The 23966-nt window shown below is 34.1% G+C and overlaps 1 protein-coding gene across 2 annotated transcripts in view; it reads left to right on the top strand.

The window, feature by feature from the left end:
- Positions 1 to 14885: 14885 nt before the first annotated feature.
- The window catches only part of LOC139966290 (uncharacterized), a 67795-nt gene continuing 58714 nt past the window's right edge, over positions 14886 to 23966 (top strand). For both annotated transcript variants that reach the window (XR_011792531.1, XM_071969145.1), the window contains exon 1: positions 14886 to 15076. The gene's annotated coding sequence lies outside the window, so the exon portion shown is untranslated. The remainder of the gene's footprint in view (positions 15077 to 23966) is intronic.

The following is a 23966-nucleotide window of genomic DNA, read 5'->3' as shown; positions in this document are numbered from 1 at the left end:
GGAATTTAAAAGTGAATATCATACTCATCACGTGATGATTTGTGTCCCTGTATTATCGATAAATGTGTATGAAATGTTGTTTACTAACTTTCAATCAATGTGCAATCAATTTACAATGAAATCAGTCAATTTGCAGTTTAATCATTCATATTGGGGAGTGTACACTGGATGGGTTTTAATCGGTAGAAATTTATTGATCGCGACTAGCCGAAGAAAATCCAAAAATGGGTCGCCACGGTCAAAACATAGTTTGGGGAGGCCGGGGCCTAGAGAAGTGGGAATCATCCATGACAGATATTGTGAACCTATAAAAGCCAAGCCCTACTATTTCATAACAAACTCTTAAATTAAGTTGCGAATGCTAAAATATGTGATTTGACTGATTCAATTTCATTGTGCCATTTTCCTCGGTGTATATTTAACTTTCGCAACGTACGTAACCATGCGCTATGGCATATGCTTGATTCACAAAACATAGTTGTTTTTTGTTTTTTTGGAGGGTGGGGTGGGGGAAGAAGTAGCCTAGAGAAGTGGAAATCCTCCATGACAGATATTGAGAACCTATAAAAGCCAAGCCCTAATATTTCATAACAAATTCTTAAATTAAGTTGTGAATGCTAATAAGTGATTTGACTGTTTCAAAGTCATTGTTCCATTTCCTTCGGTGTATATTTAACTTTCGTAACGTACGTAACTATGCGCTATTGTAGTTACTTGATTCCCAAAATATAAAATAATTACATGATGTGGACATCGGGTTCGTATAGTGCCGCTATGATAGTAAAACGCAACAAGATTATCTGACTTTGCAAGAGAACTTACTTGTTCAAACTTAAAAAACAAAATGTTCTTATTTGACAAACTTATTTGTTTTCCCAAACACCTTAGAGCGCTTCTTTATTGAGTAGTTATGTAATCGTTATTAACAGAATTTAAGAAACTCAAGATTAAGTTGAGAGTCTGGTTTGCTTCACAGAAAAAAATACAAATTTGGTCAACTTCTCCGACATATATAGAGGCAGGGTCGGTCTCTCTTTGGAGGTACGAATCTGGGCTCTTAACTTGCAGTTTTCGAATATGACTCTGAAAAAAAGGCGAAACCAGCTTTTATCATCATGAAGAAATAAACACCAACCTATGCAGGGCTATAAAATTCACACAATATCGGGCCTTAACTCCTCAATCTAACTATAAGATATTTATGTTTATAAACCATGTGGTTGCTCATGAATAGCAAGTTTATTACGGTAAGTGTAATACTCAATCAAGAAAAATGCTAGACAAATTGGTTGTTTGTTTTATTTTATTTTCATTCCACTGTTCCACATACATTATTTGATTTGTAATAAGAAAAAAAAATGATGTTTTCAGGCATCTATTCAGTTTGGTAATCACCAAGCATAATACCACCTGAGTTTGGCAAATTCAATACAAAATGTTTGTATTACTTTATCATTGGACGCCGAGAGGAATTATCGAATGAAATACACCAAACAAACAAAAAACTTCCTGGTTATTTGAATAACAATTGAGCAGCAGATTGAGTAGCAAACACTGACGTTAAACAACCGGCTTCTTATAAAAGAAAAGAAAAGAAAAGAAAAGAAAAGAAAAGAAAAGAAAAGAAAAGAAAAGAAAAGAAAAGAAAAGAAAAGAAAAGAAAAGAAAAGAAAAGAAAAGAAAAGAAAAGAAAAGAAAAGAAAAGAAAAGAAAAGAAAAGAAAAGAAAAGAAAAGAAAAGAAAAGAAAAGAAAAGAAAAGAAAAGAAAAGAAAAGAAAAGAAAAGAAAAGAAAAGAAAAGAAAAGAAAAGAAAAGAAAAAAAAAGAAAAGAAAAGAAAAGAAAAGAAAAGAAAAGAAAAGAAAAGAAAATTTCAGAATTCATCCGAACAAAAAGAAAAACAACATCCCTTTAGAACAAAGCAACTTCTTCTACTAGGAGTTAACTAAACCCGAGCGATGATCATTCCCCAAAACCTTGGTCAAATTCAATCATAATTTATAGGATATGTTGTGATTCACCTTCCTTCTAATTCACATTTTCGCACTTTGATATAATAGGCTGTATATTTTATTGTGTTGTTTTACACAACTGGACAGGTCCGTGAGTTGAAACATAATTTTATATTTAATAGGTATGTTGACTAGCGCCATCATTTAGTACAGCGCCGTTAAAATGGTGTCTTAACACAGTGAACCGTCACAACACTTATATGACTTCTTTACACACACACACGGGGTTACGAGAATGTTAAAACTCGTGTGCATTGAAATGAAAATATATTTTTTACTGAAACAGGGTGCTATTCTCAGTATCCTCTTGAAATTTGCATACAATCCTTGCGTGCCGTGTTAGAGATAACAACATTTGAAGTTGACGCCAACTTGAACTTAAAGCAGACAGGTCGGTTTTAGTAATAGATAAAAATAAAAAAAAATAAAAAAAAACAGCAAATTGTTACTGCAAATTTTCATTTCGATTTTGATACTTCAAATCTGGAATACATCTCCAATATTATTACACTTACACTTACACTTACAATTACACTAATTCATTGGTGTATGTGTGCTTTGGATTCCGTTAAGGTTAAGTTATAACCGATCCAATCCCAGTTGAAAACAATAGTGTGAACAATTAACAGTGTGAAAAATGACGCAAAACCCAACATTTCAAGTTCACTTATGAAATAAAATATGGCAAATTTCAATAACCGGTACAAATATATCGACAAACCCCATGTAGCGTCAGGAAACACAATGCTATAATTCTAATTGACGTTAAAGCGTCACGTTGTTATACCCCATTACAACCCTGGAATTCAACAAATTTCTTGGGCTTTTGCATCATAAAGTTGTCCATTTCATCAACTAAGGCAGTCTGTTACACTTTTCTCTTCATTACTAAGTAAAATTTAATATTTAGCGCCAGTAATAAATTCTTCAAAAAAAACATTGTCGCTTAAAAAAGGTCGAAAGATGAAGAAAGAAAGAAAAAAAAAGAAAAAATAGACTTAACTAACTAAAAATTAACAATTCTGAAATTCAGTTTCTTTAAAATCATGCCTAACCGGGGCACGAAACGTCTTTTATTTATTATTTTGACCAAATTTTACCAAAACACGTTTTGATACCAGTTTATCTTTGGTTTAAAATCGTATGTAATAATAGTTTCTTGTCTTACGTCTTGCTTATTTGTGTTCGATAAATTTCCCATTTTCACACCAATTGTATATATAACAAAACAAAACATTAACAACACGCAATGAATAAAGTCCTATGTCTTTCTTCTTCTTCTATTTTTTTTTTTAGTTTTGCATAGGAAAACGACTTCATCAAGTTCAAACGTTGCCAGATGATTTATCACCGTCGGAGTGACTCCGGGCTGTAAACATTATTTTCAAGGAGTGACTTTCCTTTCAAACACACTCTATCCCTGATTTCAACATGTTTATATTATCTAAAAAACTCCACTGAAAGGACTTCAACTTTGTTTGAATGCATCCTGTATGATAAGATTAAACCTGTCATTTTAAAGGATGACAGTTTGTGAGTATTTAGCAGTCCTGTCGTAAACTTTCTCCCCAAAATTCACAATTTAATCCTGTGAATGTTAGCACGTGACATTCGCCACTTTGATATAAGATAACATGTCGGAGTTTGGCTTCGTGTAATGGTAAACAACTCCGGCATAACAACCTTCTTGAAATAACCTCTTCAACACGATGAAAACATAGTTTCGCGCTATTTGGCATTCGCAAAATCATGACGTCACCATTGTTACCCAATAGTAAACACCTAATCCGAGTTTAGAGTTATCCTAAAACACAATAATTCATACACAGTACTTCTTTCTTTGTAGCAACTTAAAACAAATATTTTTGATAGTTGATGTTAACTTGTTATTCTCTTTTCTCATTTTTGAGGACCAGTCTACCGTTTAGTGTGTAGTTTGAGGCTTCCCTGTATGGAACGCGAAAAGGGCAAACTTATTTCGTTGCTAAGTTTAACCATGGAGGTAAAAACAGACCTCCATGGTTTAACGTAAGTTTAGACAACGACGTAAGTTTAGACAACGGAATTTTAGACATCAACGTGAGTTTGAGCAACAGCATGGTAAAATAACAGCAACAACTTAAGTTTAGACAACAAAAAATTAGTTAAGACAACGAAATCAGTTTGCCTTTTTCGCGTTCCATATCCCTGTACCATCATCATATCTATGATAAGTTATCAGAACTCCTCGATGACATGGACATGAGTTACTGTGATTTTTAGTCGCACGGACGGTAATATGATTGACCGGAAAGGGCCGGGAGAAGGAGGATGGAGGGCGAAAACATCATCTAATTGGACACGCTGTGTTCTCCTCTGCCTAGGTTATTTGCATTCCCAAAGTTCTCTTGTGAGTTGCGGATGTACAGTGATGGGAAGTACATGATTTTGCAAGATGCTAGTGATAGCATCATTTTGTGTGTTTGTGTGTGTGTTATATTACTATTCTTAATACTGTGTAAAATAATTAATTTAGTTTACTTTCTTTCGTTATGTTATAAATTCAAGACTAAAGGCATGACATCTTTCCATTGCCATATGTTCATCAGCATGATACTTACCAATAAATATTGATACATGCCTATCGAAAAAACTCTTTCAAATAACGTAAATAACTGCGTCTCCTCTCCTTCTCCTTCTCCTTCTCCTTCTCCTTCTCCTTCTCCTTCTCCTTCTCCTTCTCCTTCTCCTTCTCCTTCTCCTTCTCCTTCTCCTTCTCCTTCTCCTTCTCCTTCTCCTTCTCCTTCCCCTTCTCCTTCTCCTTCTCCTTCTCCTTCTCCTTCTCCTTCTCCTTCTCCTTCCCCTTTTCCTTCTCCTTCTCCTTCTCTTCTCCTTCTCCTTCTCCTTCTTCTCGTTGGTTTGCTAAACTGAATGATAATTACTGATGCCTAACAATTATTTTTTTGGTCTTAAACAAAGCTGACTTTGAAATTTAAACTGAACTAACATTAGCATTGACTTTTTTACACTGATGCTCTGGTCTCAAGTAAAAAAAATGATTTTATGTTCATAAAGTGATATATTTAATGCACTGATGTTCCCTAGTTCAGATATCTTCCTAAGCACATGCACAAACACACACACACATGGGAGCTAAATTTCAATAAGTTCTAATTGTTTTGGCTGACTGAGTTTAATTACTGTCTACCATTTCCATATTCGATTGCCTTTGTGATTATTATTATTTTTTATTAAATTATTAAATATATTGTCTGAAGAAAACCATATGTGTAGCGCAAGTGTTTTGGAAGAAACATAAGTGCGTTTAACATTTATTACGCAGGATTGGTCTAGCAAATGTTAGTGCAATGATATGTCTTTGGTAAACATTTTTGTTAATTTGTGTTACGATTGGAACATGTTATGAAGGTTGAATCTAGTGTCACTGTTTCACCAATATGAATATTATTTAGAGAGAACTGTAACTAATGAGTACTTTCAGTTTCAAAATAATAAATCGTCCAGAGACCTTTTGATAGTATCCAATTCTTTCCAAAGTTTAAATATTTTCTGCATTACCTCAACAACATAAAAACCATTTAAAATAGCCTTTTGCTTTGTTGTCGGTGGTTTTAATCAACTTACTTTCAGACAGTGTCCATAAAAATGGCAATTAGACAAACTTAAAGCACCCTTTCAGATGTTATCGTTAAATGAATGTTAATGAACAAGACATTAGATTGTAAAATAGGCTTTCAACTATTCGTACGCCCAGACACTTATTTCCATATTAGTATTAGTAATGATAACATGTTTTTTTCACTTTTTAATAATTTATTTCACATTTAACTTGATTTCTTGAACTACTAATAAATTAAGACTGTAATGTGAATTTGAAGTATCGAGTCGCATCGAACGAATTACCGGCATAATCCACGAAAACAAAAAAGCGAAGAAAAAATACTGTTTAATGCCAATGAACTATAACCCCCCCCCCCCCCCCCCCTCAACAATATAATATCCGTGAGAGCTCGGGATTCGAAGGGAAAAAAAGCATCCGAAACTTTTTCGAAAATCAATCCAAACGGCTGCTTTAATATAAATCCAAACCTATTAGAAAAAACAGCCACTTAGAATGATTGCTGAGACTAATTGGCGCCTCGTTAGGTTCGTTGAAGTGATGGTTTCGATGGATTTCTCGATAGGAAAGGAAGTAGTTTTCCTTGTTTGTGTCAAATATAACTTGACTTGATGAGACTTGACCATATCGGCTGAGATAATTTGGTCCGTCCATCTTGATGATGAGGATGATAATGGCGTTTTCGGAGCAAAACATGTCTCTAAGATATGAAAGCATGACACGCCAAGGCAACATATTCACGAAGTAAACTAGTATTGGAGAAGAAAAAAAATTCGAGAAAAACGTTTTGACATCGGAAAGAAAATTTATGTTAGCAAGTGGAGATATTGTTTGTTAGTTATTTCAGTAAAAAAAAAACGAAAATTTCCGACTAAAGTTTGGCACGAAAAGGCATAATCAAATACAATCACGAATAGTATAGTGAGACTAATAAAAGTAAGCATAATAATATAAAAAATAATAGTATGAATAATACTACTACTACTACTAATAATAATAATAATAATAAGAATAATAATAATAAGAATAATAATAATAATTATACTATGATCATACACGTGCAAAGCAAAAACGACAACACAGTGAATGTTAATAAGGCATTGAATGGTGCTTAAAGGAACTGTCGGTGGATGGCCAACATATTTACCAAACCTTGCAAAGTATCACTGAAAATAATCGTACGTTTGATCAAACTAAGACACCGTTTGGAATGTTGCACCAAATAAAGATTAAATGAGCGAATGAATCAGAAATTTGACAACAAATTCTTAACATTTATTGATTTCGGGAGTCGATTCTGCTGGACAGTTTGTCATCGGTGTTAATCACACATAACAATAAAACGGGAGAACTTTTTTTTTGGCTTTTACTTCTTTACTTAAAATGAAAATTGACAAGTCAAGTTTTTAGTCAACTATATACATAGTGATGGGATTTTAGTTTCGAATTATTTAAGATCAAGACAATGATCAAACTCAACTCAGTACTGAGATTGCTTTAATATGTCCACATCTTAAACTTTCGAGAGAAACTTGATAAATTTAGCAAATATCATTTGAGAGAGTGGTGGGGGGGGGGGGGGAACGGGAAAAGGGGAAGGGAGAGAGAAAAGAAAGTATGACCGGAACTGATTACTTTTAAATAAAGTCCATGGTCATGTTACTCTGCTATTGATCAATATTATCAATTTCTGAATAATAAATGTTACAACTATACTGTAAATCAAATGTATTAAATGTAGGTTAATTTTCGATTTGCTCAATTCTTTTTCTTCTCTTTTTCTTTGTTTTTTATGATCTGTGCAGGTGTATTGGTAATATTGTGTACTATGAAAAATATGTATTAGGCAATGATTGAGTTGTATTGTAATACTAAAGAACTCACTAAATTATGATGTCTATGTGTATAAATGTTAACGAGTCAATAAAGAAAATGGGGTAAAAAATTGTTGTGATCTATGATTAACAAAAAATAAAGAAAGAAAAGAAACATTACAAATCAGCAACAAAAATGAATCATAAAATTAATGCCAGCATAATTTAATTGATTTATATTCATTTTTAAAGCTATTAAAGCCTATACCCTTCCTCCAACCCCCCAGAAACCCCCCTTCCCCTCCCTCCACTCCCTCCACTCCCTCCACTCCCTCCACTCCCTCCACTCCCTCCCCTTCCCCCCAAAACGTGACCTCTTGATGTGTAACAAATATATTTGCAACGGTTGTAAATACAAAACGTGTTAAAGTACATTAAATTTGATGTTGAACTCAAAAAATGATATTTATTGTTTTACATAAAATATGTGACATTAATGAACAAGCTGATGCTTTTACAATTGTCATATAACATTAATTAAGTTCAGCGGAAACAAAGGAACGAATATTTCAAAACAGAATCCGTAGTGGCCAAAGAAAAGGTCATAAATTTAACAAAAAAAAAGTACAACCAGTCACCCGTGAAGTTTAATTTGTGACGAAAATGGTGGTATTTTGTTAATATTTATGGACTAAATCTTTGTTACTCATCTATTACTGGAAAAAGCGACAGGAGTTTCGACCATGTTTGAGGTCTCGTTTCGATAACCACAACATCTACACCACACAGGTTAACGAACAGTTGAGGTTTTCAAAGACATTTTACAGGTAAAAACAAAACCCATTAAAAGCAACACCGGTGTCAGTTAATATTAATCTTCCACAGTTATGAAAAGAGGTAATTTACATTTTTCTTTACCATAATTTTGAATTTTGAAAAGAAGAAGAAGAAGAAGAAGAAGAAGAAGAAGAAGAAGAAGAAGACATTTAAACAGGGTACATTTGTATAACAACAAAATAACAAATGAAATCAAAGAGAAAAGGAATCTCCAAGTGACATTCCCTGTTTTACATTTAGCGGGTTTAAAGCTTCTCTTCAACGGGCGATGACGGCTAAGTCATCCAGTGTCACAAAAGAGTTAACGATACGTGAGAATCATTATTCGCGATCCTGGGAAAGTCATATTTTATGTCGTAGGAAAAAAAGAAAAAAAAAAGAGAAAAATGGGATTAATGATATTTTTGCGTCAGTGCATTGTTATGTTACAACCTTATACACTACGTGCCCCCAAGATGAAAGTTTATAACGTACGACAGGCCGAGTTTTATGAGCATCTGTGAACGTGTTTATGGAATCATAAAATCAGATTATTGCGTATAAAAACCAAACCCGGCAAGCAAAGCTATGAATTACGGTGGGCCAAGGAATATGATAGTCAAACCATATACTGGCAGCTAAGCTTATTGTTACGATGTTTGTATACCCGGTAAAGGCGTTTTTATCGTTGAGTAAGTAGGTTAATTCATAACAAAACGCATTTTTATTGTCTCTCAGTGGATCATGAAGAAATGACGTTATTAGGACCCCTGTCACCTGAACGGTTTATGGCGTCTTAAGTTGATTGAGGCGACGAAAAATATATATGGATATAAAATACATTAATTATAACGTTAACGTCTCAAAGCTTGTGTTATTTAAGAACCCGTGTGGCTCGTAAACCTACAGCAAAAGCCATAAACATTTTGAAGTGAAAATGTGTTGTCAGGAGAAACAGTCTGCCAATTGGGTGGAGTACATATAGTTATGATATGTTTATTTATAATGGCTATGAACAGTAGCAGATATATAGCAATGAAGGCGAAAATTAGAATTGTGCCACCTGGCTGGAATATTACGTAATTGATTTGAATATTCAAAAGGGTTTTAATCATCCATCGCTAATGATTTATTGGTGAGTATAAATTAGGCACAACGGATCTCTAATTGAATAATATATATGTTTATTATTCAATTTGCAGTTCTCAAAAGGTACATTCAGGACTATGTATATGAGTATGGAATAAAATAACTACGCGCGTTTTATTATAATTAATTAACACAATAATGGAATGGATGTAGGTGAGGGGGATGTGGGAGGGGACGGGGAAGGGAGGGGAAGGGGTGTGACGATATTAGAAGCGAGCCGATGCTGTTCAGCAACGATGAATTAAGAGCATCTTTAATGAATTTACAAATAACGACAAGATCAAATTTGTAATTAATTACAAAATAATAATAAAAGTTGACAGATTGACATGCATGAATTGGAACTATGCCGTTGCGTTATATTCAAACGACTGGATTGTAAGTCAACTGCAAATTGTAAATAAGTTCATTTCTATAGAAGTTTGGATTAGTTTAGAGGTCCTTATCTTCTTTCCACGAGAAATATTTTGAAAACATTAAACAGCTTCATGTTTAACAAATATCGAAGCATATTTAGGTTGACGATTTACCACTTATTAAAGTTTATTTATTTACCCTAAAGTCTTATCGATACTGAATGGAAATGACTGTGAAAGATGTCTTCTTTTGACAATATTACGGCGAAAACATAACCAGCTGTTAAATTGTTTCACTTACGATCGATTTACAAAAACTTTTTTGCAAAGTGTTGATGAATTGCGAATTTACTCTTCTCCTGCTATGTTTATAGATTGAAACTTCAATCTAATGATCGAATCACTGTTGGATTAATTGGTTGGAATTTCCTAATATACTGAATGACAAAAGCGAATGACATTTACTGAAACATCCACATTATTAAAAAAAAAAGGTTTTCTTCAAGACGAAGACGAAAATTACTCTCGCCTTTATCAGGCAGTCATTCTTGGTCTGCATCACGTGATTTTCCTGATACTCACACGTGACTAATATGACGTCATAAAAATGAAAGTTCATCACTTCAGGAGATGTGGTAAGACGTATCTACAACATAGTAACTTACATTCAATGATATCCTACTAAAACCTTATGAGAGTATCAGGGAGTATAGAAATGGTTGGGACGGGTGGGGCTGGTCAGACAGGGGGTGTAGGGATGTAGAGGATATAGGGGGCGTGTTTAGGGAGCGGCAAGGCTACAGTCATAGGTACCTGACAGCTAGGACACTTTCGATGAAAATTTAAAAGTGTCTAACTTTGCATCATCTCAAGTTTCATAGATTAAATGCGTTCATGTATTATGTCTGTTCATTAGACACTTAATTAATAAATTAATCACTTATAGAAATAGCACAATACGATATAGCCAGCATTAATTTGATTTTTTCACAAGTTCAAAGCACTACTCTGTATGTAAATGATAATTAACTGTTTGTGGACTGTGGCGTCGTAATGCTGTTTTGGTAATTGTTAAAACTCTTCTCTCAACCCCCCCCCCCCCCCTTTCGCGTGACTTTGAGAAAAAACAGGGAAATGTTTCTTTTTTAAAGTAACAGCTGCTGGACAACGCTGCCTATCTTTTCTGGCGAACCATAACCAATTGTCTCGTGCCTTAATGTTGTTTACATTTTTTCCTCTCTCTCTCCACCTCTATCCCTTCTTTTTCTCTCTGCATCTCTTTTCAGCTCTCTCTCTCTCTTCCCGTCTGGTTGTGTTGTTACCTTTGCTCGGTACTTTCTCCAACGCCATAAATCTCGCAGCGTGTGACATGTGTAATCAAGCAACTGCAACCCACTGGCCGGCCACAGACCAGCTACAAAGCCTCGCCGCCTCCACTTCGACCCCTCTATGCAGGCGGAGTTTCCATTAGTGGCTATGTGATTTACGATTTTCTTCTCGCGCGATCAGACGAACCCGTAAATTTAGCACGTCTCTCTATAAACTTTACCAGTTTATCCACACTCGGTTGTTTGGCTGCTTTTGCAGTCTGAAGTGGAGGTGGTATGCAAAACACGTCGATGTTGATCAGGGTCGAGAAGAACTGCGAAAAAACAGTCGGGTCCTCAAGGGGGACAATGGGCGAGCCTGGTAAACCCCAACGTCCCCATGGCCTCGTGGTTCCCTTCGCTAAAATACCTCCGAGTGACACCGGTGACCTTTCTCATCGCCGACAGAAAATGCATTCCTGACCTTACCCACGTAGTTGCCTTGGTGAAAGTTTCATAACCACATCTGTGTCACCATGTTAACCACCATCTGGTATCAAGAAGGGAAAAAAAATTGCAAATTCTTCTCCTGTTTATTCCGGGATTTTTTTCTTTCCACCAAATTTTCTAATCCTGTATACAAATCTTCCATAGAATGTACGACGACGATACAAGGTAACCAAAAAAAAAATTACTAATAATAATAATACCTCCGTGTAATTGCCCACACACTTTGCCCCCCGACTACGACGTGCGAAAACCGGGCACAACTTCACCCATAAACCGTCCAAAGTGATAGCTTTATAACCCCCTCCAACTTTTATCGTATCGACGGTGATTTATATTTTTGTAGTCTTCTTCCCCAAACAGACTGTACATTATCGCCTTGACTGTTTTACTACCCCAGTATATGTATCTATACACCGTTGTACACAACAAGAAGAAAAAAGAAGTTAATGTCAGCTGGCGAGAGACACAGAATTCCCAAATTAGCCCTGCAAGCCAACGTTCATAAGAACCCCACGTGTGTGAAATAAATCTAACCATTGGCCATTAATTCAACGCTAAAAGAAAAAGAGAGAACCAAAAAAAAATTGACATTGCCAATCTTCCTCCACTATGCATTCTATATATGTGGCAAATTTTATGTATATTAACGGTGGCAGGTTTATAGGGGAATAGCTGGCCATAATTCCTGACCTATTTGGAGACGGGACTACCTCCCTATGGATCGTAAGCCTTGTGGTGGGGTGGTGGGGGGGGGGAGGGGACGCTACTCAAATTATTACCGAGCTAATAATAAGCACAGGCAATGTGAAGATATCAGATGATGGTTATGGTGGTAGTAACTACCGTGATATTTAAAGGATGTATAAGGGGTATTATTCGGAATTTGAACAAAACGGCGCATATAGAAGACTACACAGTCATTCCAAGAGCAACCGGAACAGGTTCTGTTGTTGTCGAGGCAATGATATTTTTTTTTTGTTTTTTTTTTGGTAAAATTAATTCTGGTTGTCCAACAGTGAATTAAAACACAAAATGGATTTTGGTTTCTTTTTTTGTGACAAAGGTACCTTAAAAGATGTATTTTCGGTAGAATTTTAATATTGATATTCTGTAATTTAAAGACGAACAAGAAGAATAAAAACATTCGAGTGTTAGTAATATTTATTGTTAATGCTATTCTGGTTCTTAAGATATTCACCTTTAAACTATCCTATATCAATGGAATACTTCTTTAATGCTAAATTGATCATAAATGTCAGCTCCTTAATGTGGAACTTAATGTTCATGTTAATCCATTATTTTCAATTCTTATAACTCAAATAAAACATGTTTTGTTAACTTCATGTAAACAACATGATCACATTTGGATGGCATTCAACACCATTTATTCTTGACAAAATTTGTATTTCATTGTGAACATTCTATTTGAGGCCAGTAAGAGTCTTATGTTTCCCATTGCATTTTGTGAGTTGCATTTGAGGAAGTGACCTAAAGGTCAGTGTATTAGACTATATAGTCCAGCCACTTTAACTGATAATCCCTGCAACTAATTATAATTTCTCAGTGTTATAGATAAACAATCTGGTCTGATTTGTTTTACATATTTCAATTCTTAATTTACCTCATTCATACTTTTGTTCTTGTTATTCTTTTGTTTGTGTTAAGTAGTCTTAATTCGGGGGTAAGAAGAAACTACTGCAAGAGGTTTGCCTATACGTTGCGTCATACGTTACATATAAGTTGCGTCATACGTTATATATACGTTGCGTCATTCGTTGCCTATACGTTGCTTATAGTTGTTAGAGCCTATAAGGACCAACATAATCTAAATTATTTTTTTTAACTTCTTTATATTATTAGTTTATTTGTCGCGTTCTTAAACCAACATTGAAAAACACGCAACTCTTTTTTGACATCATTTCTCATTTATTCAAATGAAATCTCTGAAGATGTTAAAGAAAAAAGCAGTACCTTTAATTTGCTACACTTTGTGAGCGACATCTCTCCTATAGTGTGCAGTCAGATTTCGACATTTTGTTGTCGCCAAAATTAGCCTTATATGTTAAAAGAAGAAAATGATAGTGCTGTCAATTGTGAGATTGAGATATTTATTACGTATATTGTAATGAATGATAAAATCTAACCAATTTTGGAATATTTAAATGGCTTTGAATATATCAATTTACTCTGTGACAACAAATTATCATGTTTTTATGCTTCAATAATTTTTCTACAAGTCCTGTGTGTTTTGTTTATGGATGGGACTCACTTGTGAAAAGTGAACTGAAGAAAATTTGTAGCCTAACATATTTTTGATATTTACAAAACTTTGGGTTATTTTTGTCCTTTTTGCTACATTTTAACGAGTATGCTCTGCTTCGTGTAAACGTGGAATGAATTCCTTAATTACTAAGAAAAAATAACAATTTTAATTGGAAGCAAAATCAATATATGCTTCGCATTCCTATTTGCGAATTTCTCTCTGCGACGTTGTTTTGCAATAAATGCCCGAAAGATGGCGCTGTTTCAATAAATGTTGCAAATACGTTCACCATCAAAACATTGTAACTCACTTAAAAAGGAAGCCCTCTATTTTGGCAAGTTTGATGCCGACTTTTAAGCCTCATTTGGTTTAATATATTTCAAAAACAAAACAAAATTACGTTGACATTAGTATTTTAAACTCTCTACGCTGTGTTTTTTCTTGTACTAACATTTGATATATTATATATGTATGCATTTATATTGTTAATCAGTTATGCCACACAAATATTAACCCCGTTTCTGCACTCACAACCTAAAAATTGCAATAATCACATTCCTCCTTGCTGTTATTTCCCCCAAATTCCTCTTAAAATTAAGAGGGCTTCTATAAACAATTTTCCTTTAACCTTTGTAAAAAGAGACGTTTACAAATGCCAATTCCAACCCCGTATACTGTCGAAATAATCAGAGGAATGAAGTCGGTTAGCGAATATGAAAGGTTTTTGATGGATGATGGTTAAAAAAAGAAGGAACTGCTCCCGCACCACTCTGGCATGGTCGGTACAACAACCATCGATCCATCATCCCATTGACAGGAACTAGCGAGACCTTCAGAGGGGGATGCCTGCGAAAAAACACAGAAAAGAAAGTTCGGAAGGGATTTGCCCGCCAGATTGGCGTTCAACCAAGGCTAACCAGTACATTGAAAACACATGAGGCGACGAGTATTTATTTTATTTTCACACCCTCGATACGCAACCCCAAGGCCTAATCATTGCCGTCCCGGGAACAGGGGAATTCGTTGGAGGTCTTCGTGTGAACCAAAAAAAAAGAAGAAAAAATATTCTAAACAAAAAAAAAGAAAGTTTATTTTATCCATAAAACTTTCTTGTTCGTTTGCTTGAAAAAAAAAAACTGAAACAACTTCGAAACGCAAAAAGGTTCCCTACTTGAATGGAAAAAATTTCACCTGTTACGAAAAGCTCGGCTAAACTTCAAAAACGTCTTGAGGTAAGCAAATTTTTACTGTATATTGTCCTTTAAAGTGGCGAGTTTTATGTATGCCGATTACGTGTAAATCATTTAGTAACAGCCAGTAGTTGTATCACCAATTCTGAGTTACAAAAGATCATTGTTGTGGGCCTTTGGTACCTTTCTGGCCAGTCGTGTATTTACGGTACCTCTGTAAGCACCCCCATACAGGCTAATATTTGATCAGGTATACGTGCTGTCCTGACCCAAATACCTCCTTTAATTTTTTTCAAATATATATCCTTGCTTTTTGTGTGCTGTATTTAATTATTATATTCTTTCGTAAAATATCATTACATATCTTTGTATTTTTATCATTACGTATATCATATTTCGTCAAAAAAGAAAAAAGAAATAACAAATTTAAACTAGCAACATTTATAAGATTATGTGAACCCACACCCCATTAAACAAAAAGACAAAACAAGGGAAAAAGAGATAACTTCCGGTAAGTTTATTTGATTTTTAATTCAAAATATTTGTTATCATAATATCGTATCCACAAATTTAAGCCATGTGCACTCAGTGCAGTGACTTAAATGTGTTTTCCCCCTGATTTTGGTATCAGTTATAATTCACATGGTTTACACTTTTTATTCTTCATTTGTGTTTCGAAATATTACAAAAATGGTTTTATATAAATTACAATGCTCATTTATGATCAATATTACCTCGTTCTCACGATCACAAGAGAGAATGAATTTATATAAGTTCATTGTTTACATTGTAATTATTTATATATTTGTTGTTTCCAAATAATATCACAGTCTCTATTTGTTGTTTCCAAATAATATCACAGTCACTTGTTTGAATTTTCTTCAGAATTCCAGGATGTAGATTTGATATTATTTGTATGTTAACAGCTTCAGCTTCATAAGTATTTGTTTCCACACACATTATATATTTTCTCTGTAATATTGGGAGTTCAATAACGTGAAATTTAAACCGTGAAAAAAACAAAACCAATTACATCCGTATTCGGTATGATAAAATGACTTTTCACAAAGTAAACTTCCGGGGTATTTCAGTTTTTCTCCCGGTATTTATTTGAATTAACCAGCATTTTGCTGATCCTGTAGTTGAATCTATAGGGTCAAATGCTAGAGAAGAAAAACATATATTTTAATTTATTAATCAATTCAGCAAAATGCATGAGACTTTCTCCAGAATAGCATCATTTCGTCATGTATATTTTGCTAATATACAAAATATTAATTCAAATAGTATTTGTACAACTTGGGAATCTACCTGTTTAAATTTTGCTATTAAAAAAAAAACATTTTGACTTATCTTGAATATACTATTATAGAAGCTAATAGATTTCTATACTGTTCAAGGTCCATTTCCAAAAATATTAAAACATTCTTTGCTACGTCGATTCCATCCTGGGCGCATGTGACTGGGAGGGGAGGGGAGGGGAAGAAGGGCTTTGAATTTGAATTCGCCGGACGATGGCCGATTAAAAACAATAAAAACATAGGAAAATATTTTGTTTTCACTCCGAAGTTTTCTGAACTTGTTTGGATTCGTCTGTGGGTATTAATCTTACAATAATTCTTCGGACGGATCCTCTTCCAAGCTCTAAACTTACATCCACTCTTATTGTATTATTTTCTTCTAATACGAATATTGTGTGTCCATCAAAGTTCAGAGGTTTATGACATTATCATCATTTCGTTATCAGTTCCCTGTTGGCAATATTGGCGAATGTTAAGCTGGTAAAATATGTTTTCTTATACTGTACGGTAAACTTTTCATATTGCTAGTTTTTTTCTCTTTTAGCCCAAAGGCTGATCGTGTAAGTCTAACACGTTTCTAGTACAAAATTGTGACTTTAACAAAAAGACCTGCGACTTGCTTCAATCTTTCTTATCAATGCCATGTTACCCTTTCAGAGTCACGAATATTTATTTTCTTTACAAAAAGAAGGGAAGGGTATATCAGTGGGTAAGTTGGGTGTGAGCGGAGGGAGGTGTGGGGTGGGTGGAGGGGGGGTGGCAGGTGCTGCTGTCCTACTTGTTTACAAACAGAAAGATAAAGTCACAGCTAGATGACTTGGTACAAAAATCTTCAATCGCATAGCCCCTATTTGGCCATTAGTTGACCCAGCTGGTCCATAGTACAATAATAGTTTGTAGACAAACACTGAAACTGTTACAATTTAAGTATGAATAATGATCTTGCTAACGGGTATTGTGGTTGCCAAGATGTTGATGGTTACACGGATGGTTACACGGATCTATTAAGTCGAGGGGGGGGGGGGCTGAAGTTAAAAGCGTTTCCCTATCTGTATGGTGTGCCTGTGGTCACAATAGTGTCATGTTAAGATTTTCCTTGATTTAATCAAAGTTGCCCCAAAAAATAAAATAAACTACATTTTCTGTATGATGTTGTAGATGTGTTTTAATAACAGCCTGGTTTAACATATTCTTATTGTGTTTGACTGTCACATTGGTTATTATTCCCTTATATATTAACTTATTTATACCCAAAAAATCATATCTAGTCACGGTAGTTTTACAATTTCCATTAAGCTCAGAATATGAAAAAAAAATGAATGAATTCAAATTAACTTATATGCACAGCATATTATATATCTGTCTCTAAAGATGTCTTCAAAATTTCATTCTAAGAGTTGATCTGGTACAACAGACAGTATTTCTCACAAAGGGGCTTCCCATGGTTCAATGGCATTTGTCTTTATTTTGGTGGTTTTATATGTTTCCGTTTGCTTGTGTGTTTTGTTTTGTTTTTTTGCTGCCTTCGAGCAAAACACAATCACTTTCTTAATTGCAATGATTACAACAAATTAACCGTATTTTAGGCTCTTTTTGCAAGAAAATTACAACCCAGAGTCTTCCATCTTGATCCTTTTCAGATTACCGTTGGAACTGATCTAAGAGAATAAACATATAAAAATAACCCATAATTTAACAATTTTTCTTGAAATCTTTCGACTGTTTTAACGAGGTCAAAAATATAATTCAATTGATCAAAACAACAAAAAGTTACTAAAGAAAAATACTAGTAATCGCTACTACGGAGTCTGTCAAAATTTTGTTGTCACAAATAACATATAAATGTATATCGGATAAAAAAAAACAAATATAAAAAAACCCCTTCCATTAGACAAATGGTAATATTTATTGCCAATCAAAACCAACCCATTTAAAATGATTTTATAAGACTAAAATATGCATATTTCATGTGCCTATTATTCATAATAAAAAAAAAAACACCGTGAGAAATAAATCCTGTCGAGCCTTCGTTTTAACATCGTGACACTTAATCGCAGATTCTTCCCAATTTTTACTTCCAATGAAAGATTTAGTTTTCCTCGTTTCAAAGAAACCTCGGTGAGCAACAAACATGGTCCCTCGTTTTCTTTTTCATTTCAAGTTACAGGGTTAAGCGTTTATTTTTTAAGTGCCATATTTCTCCTTATCATCATCCACCTATCTCATCACCCCTCACTCCTTACCCCTTCTCATCTTCCGCTCCTCACATTGGTCAATACAACTCACAAAATATAGGGGAGGGGAGGAGGTGGGAGGGGGTGGGGAGTTGATGTTATCACATTCGTCATAAAGTATCAAGACTATTTATAGGGGCAATCTGCTCGGTTGATATTTCATGATAAAATGTCCAGAGATTTTCGAAGTTGATAAAAAAAAAAAAATTAAAAAAAGGAATTTGAACTGAGGTATGAGGCAAAGTACCGATGATCATAATAATAGAAGTATTTAAATTTAAAGCCTATGTTATGTAAAGATAAGCTTATTTTATCGGGCACACATTTTTATGCCGGGCAGTCAATTTCTTTACCCATAAGTTTTGGGTGCACATATCAGTTTATTTCCATATTGGAATTTTTTATCCATATCTGGCTATTTCTGTAACAAATTTGAACTTTTCGTTAAACCTAAACCTGACGATACTTTTATATTTCATGGTTTGAATCTATTTACCTCTAAAATTTTGATATTTGTTAAAATGTATCAAGCAAACTTGAAAAATCAGTCTACCTCATACATGTTCACGAAAACTATTTGAAATAAGTGTTCCAATTTAAGTAGATTGAAATATTCGTTTTCTTGGGAGGATCACTCTTCTTGTGATAGAAAACTATAGTTGTTGAAAAAGTGTGACGTCATCAGCAGTATTAGGTAATAATGTATCTTAAATTTGTATTCTTCGTTGGCTTGTAACTCACACACAAGTGTTGTTGTTCCTAACTAAGCGAGTTATCTCAACCATTTAATAAATCAAACATAGGAAATTAAGCGCCCCGAAATCGAACGTTATCTGTTCTTTATTTTCATTATTTTACAAACCTTTGCAATTGAAGGTATAACCATTGTCTCTTCTTTAACAGTCGAGTACAGTGCAACACTAATTCAACCCTTCGGCGAGCTTTTTTCGTAACGTAAACGCAAATTATAGCTTTATGTTCTAGAGACTATTATAATAAGTATAATAAGTTCGAAGTTGTTTACATAATGAAAATGCCTAAGACACCACGAATTGTCAGTTCCGCGATATAAGGTAATGAATAACGTTAATGTGTATTTAATTCTAAGCTAGCTACCCGCCAATGAATACAAACGTACAAGCTTCACCGTTTAATCTCCCTTATTTGTTTATATTGTTTGCAATTATTTAGCGCGAAATTATTTAAAGTGGCTTATAATAATCATGGGACACACTATAGACTGAGTGATCAGTACATATGTTAGTAGATGTAAGTATATTTTAGTATATGTTAGTTTATGTTAATATATATGTTAGTATATATTAGTATGTTTTAGTATATGTTAGTACATGTTAGTATATATGTTAGTAAATAAGTTAGTACATATTTTAGTATATGTTAGTATATATGTTAGTATATGTTAGTATATATGTTAGTATACATGTTAGTATATATGTTTATACCCGAGCCTGCATCCCTTGCTCCTTTATTTCGGTTAGAGAAAGGAAAGCTGCAGTACTTAGTATTTTAGTCACAGAATATGTTATGGTTTTAGAACGGAAATCATCTTATAACGTATTTATTTAAAACCTTAAACATCTGCTGAATGTTTAGAAGAGAATATTGCTGTGAGTATAAGGTTCACATTAAGTGCGTAAGGTTCATATATGAAGTGCGAATATACTTCAAAAGTTCATTGAACTTCTTCAATTAATATTTTTATGATGCTTCCCGAAAGACAATCTTTAATTGATGTCATTTCTTTTTGGTTCCAGTTTTAAACAGAAACGTCCCTATAACTTCTCCTCGTTACATATTATAAAATGTGTTTTCATTTGAAGAAAATTCTCTGAGCAGTGACCAACCTTGCAATGAGTTTCGTTTGAAAGTTTGACTTTCTGCTGTTGCAAGTAGAAAATAATATATATCTCCGACTGAGGTTAATATGAACAGTTCATAATTTATTTTATTTATTTATTGTACGATGCCATCCGCACGGTTGTCTTAATTTTATTCCTGTACATGTGTAATATCTGTATGTACATGTTTTCTAAACATATTGAGAACGTAGACAATTAACCAAGGAAGTAACATTATTACAGTCTTTAACAAATTGAATTACCAAAAAAGTGACAAATTCAGATCAGAATTTGTTTCCATTGTTATTTGTTTGGGGACACAGAAATATACCCAACTTTGGTTGGATACATATACATATACATCCCAAGTTGGGAATATATTTTCCCGACGTGTTCGGAGTGTAAACTATAAGTTTGTACGTGTGTTTATGACAAAACCAGCATGGTACGGTAACAGTAAAAGCATTCAACCGGTCAGTTCCCGTAACCTCTGGCGGAATGAATGTCAGCTATTTTCTGAATTATCTTCTCCTCGGTTGTTTATTGTTTTGCTAGTCATTAAATCCTTACTGGACATAAAGACAAATCTTTGATTTACGATTGTTATTTAATTGATGTCGTTATGTATTCATATTATATAATTGAAATTGTAGTGAGTTGGAAAATCCAGAACAGTGAAAATACTTCCAGCCTCCACCGGGATTCGAACCCAGGCCTCACGCCTTATATGCGGACACGCTAACCACTGGGCTATACATATATATATATATATATATATATATATATATATATATATATATATATATATATATATATATTTATATATTTATATAGATATATCAAATTAATCGAATGGAGGAGCAATTAACTGTCCCTGAGTAAAACCATCTGCGAGGATGTTTTACTGCGACCAAGTGTTTTCGACTTATTTTGTACGTAGAAAGATTTGATGAAATTGTCGTAAAGCTGGCGAGCTAAAAAACGACAAATTAAGAATAATGACGTCAGTAATGTATCTGTTGTAATTGTGTTTAATCCTTTCTGAAACGGGTTACAAGCAAATTAGCAGATCTTGGATAATTATTTCTGTCCACAACTGTTAATAGTGACATTCGAATACATAACCGCCGGCATAGCATTAAGTCGGGAGGGGGAGGGGGAGAGGGAGGGGTGAGGAGGCAGGAATACATGAGAATGTGGTCTACATTCCGAATATCGGAGGATATAGTAAATATTTGGTCAATAAACTGTTTTCTTTTTTATCCTAATTTTATTTCTACGTTGACAGTGATCACCTAACCACGTTACGTTACAACACATCGACCTACTCTTCCTATCTGTAAAACAATGGTATTCTATGTTCTTAATCATTGATTAGTTTATTAACCCAGTTTATTAATGAACATCAAACTATTGGATAAGAAAAATCTCTCCTTTTAGAGAAAAAAAAGTCTATGGAATCCCTTCTCATAAGGGGGTCATTTGCTCACCCAATGGTTCCTACCATGAATCACTCACCCTATAGGGCGGAGAAGCTGTCCCTCTTATTGTTCAGTTCAAGTGGTGGTCACTGCAGAGTTACTAGCTGATTTACGGTAAATGTTTTGGTATTTGAAGTGAAGGACAACCCGAATCGTATATTTCATATCTGAATTTTTGCCAGTCTAATGATAACGACGAAAAACCACCATTCTATAAAATAATAATCACTATCAAATATTAAGGATGGAATATAAAAACAAATCGTCCAAAAAAAATATGAAAGGTTACAAGTAATGGTCAAACTAAAACACCTTTCTATAATATTCATGCTACCATTGAAGTGAACGTTGACAAATGAATAAAGGACAATTTTAGACAATTACATAACAATTTTGTCAATCAGATTATTTTTTTTTAAAGTAGCCATAATCGAGCTGCATATAGCAACTTCGAAATTGTAAATGTTTTGAAAAAATATGACCAGCTGCTAATGATTGCATATCTGTTACGTAAGTTTACCAGCAATCAGCGCAAAATAAACTATGAATATAATAGGATGCATTTCTTCTCTTTACCCAACACCCCTCCCCACCCCCACCCACTAACCCCCTCTCCCTCATAGAAGAAAACAGGAATTGATTGTAAATGATGTATCCGTTAGCTCTCAAATGAGCTCAATTAATCTGTTATTGTCGCTATAATGTTATGTGAACAGTTTGTTTTGTGTAATTGTTGGTGTTTTCTCATTTGTCCAGGATATCAAAATGACAATTTATAAATTTGTTCAATAAACGAAATGAGCTGCTTTGGAAATAGGTTTTGTAAAATATTGAAGAAAAATTCTTAAAAAGACCTGAATATTAATTGTCAGTTCATTTTCATTTTCCAATGGAAATATCAATAGATTTTGGGGAATAGAATCATTTTGGGATGTTATCCGTAAAAACCTTTGTTTTGGTCATGAAAGTTGACATGAAATTTAATTTTATAGTTTCTTGCTTAGACTGAGGGTTCTAGAGCGCACATACATCGGACGTAAGGGTTGTACCCTCCTTTCAATCTCTCTCGGGTCCCATAAGAAGGCGGGGGTGTAGAATTAAAAGGGAACGGGGAGAGGGCGAAAGAAAGAATCAAGCAGTTTGGATATGCAAAATAAAATGTTAAACCGCTCTATTGTTTAAAGCTGGCTTATCTGTGCATGTAAGAAAGAGTAAGAACAACATATTTTGGAATATTTCATTTTCAAATTTGGAATCTCTTTCTCCACTTTCCGTTGAATTTTAGCCCCCTTCCCCCCTGGAATAAATATTGTTTGGCCCTCTCAAGCTTTAACGCTGGCTACTGAACGCATGTAAGCAAACAAACAATAAACCAGGGATCACCTGTTTGGGAATATTGCAGTTTTCAATGTTTTTAATTCCAAACGTTCCACTAAATTCCATATGAACATAATACCATCATTGATACGTTCTGTTGTAATTAGCAAGTAATTGTTTACTTGCTAATGAATACCTTCAGTGGATGTTATTTGACTTCATTACATATAGCCTATATCTTACCACCCTTTCGTTGAATCCTAAACTTCAAAGAATCTGTTCTGTTGGGTAAGTATAGCTTATATTCACTGAGCGCCATCTTAAACGTAAATCTCTAGGCAAACTTACTTCCTACGACTCCTTCATTAATCTTTGGTCTAACCCGGTTATCACACGGTACTACAATCGATCACTAGCAATTTATGTTCGAGAAGGGAGAGAAGACATTAGTTACATCTACATCCTAAATTAAATTCTCTCAGCAAAAAGAAAAGTAGTTACTAGGCTCCTTGTCTTAAATAAATCATTTAGATACCAACGTGACTATGAAGCGACATATGCTGTATTACACGGTACAAACGTTTCAATGTTTGTCGTCCTGCAAGCGAAACAAATTAACACTCGTTACAAACCATAGGAAAACAAGACCAAAAACATACAGAAAATAATAATAAATAAATAAGTTCATAAAATAAAATAAAGGATAGACGTATAAAGACTTTTGCTATATTGAAAAAATA

The sequence above is a fragment of the Apostichopus japonicus genome, chromosome 4, assembly GCF_037975245.1.
Source record: "Apostichopus japonicus isolate 1M-3 chromosome 4, ASM3797524v1, whole genome shotgun sequence".
Taxonomy (NCBI): Eukaryota; Metazoa; Echinodermata; class Holothuroidea; order Aspidochirotida; family Stichopodidae; genus Apostichopus; species Apostichopus japonicus.
This window is presented reverse-complemented; position numbering and strand designations above follow the sequence as displayed.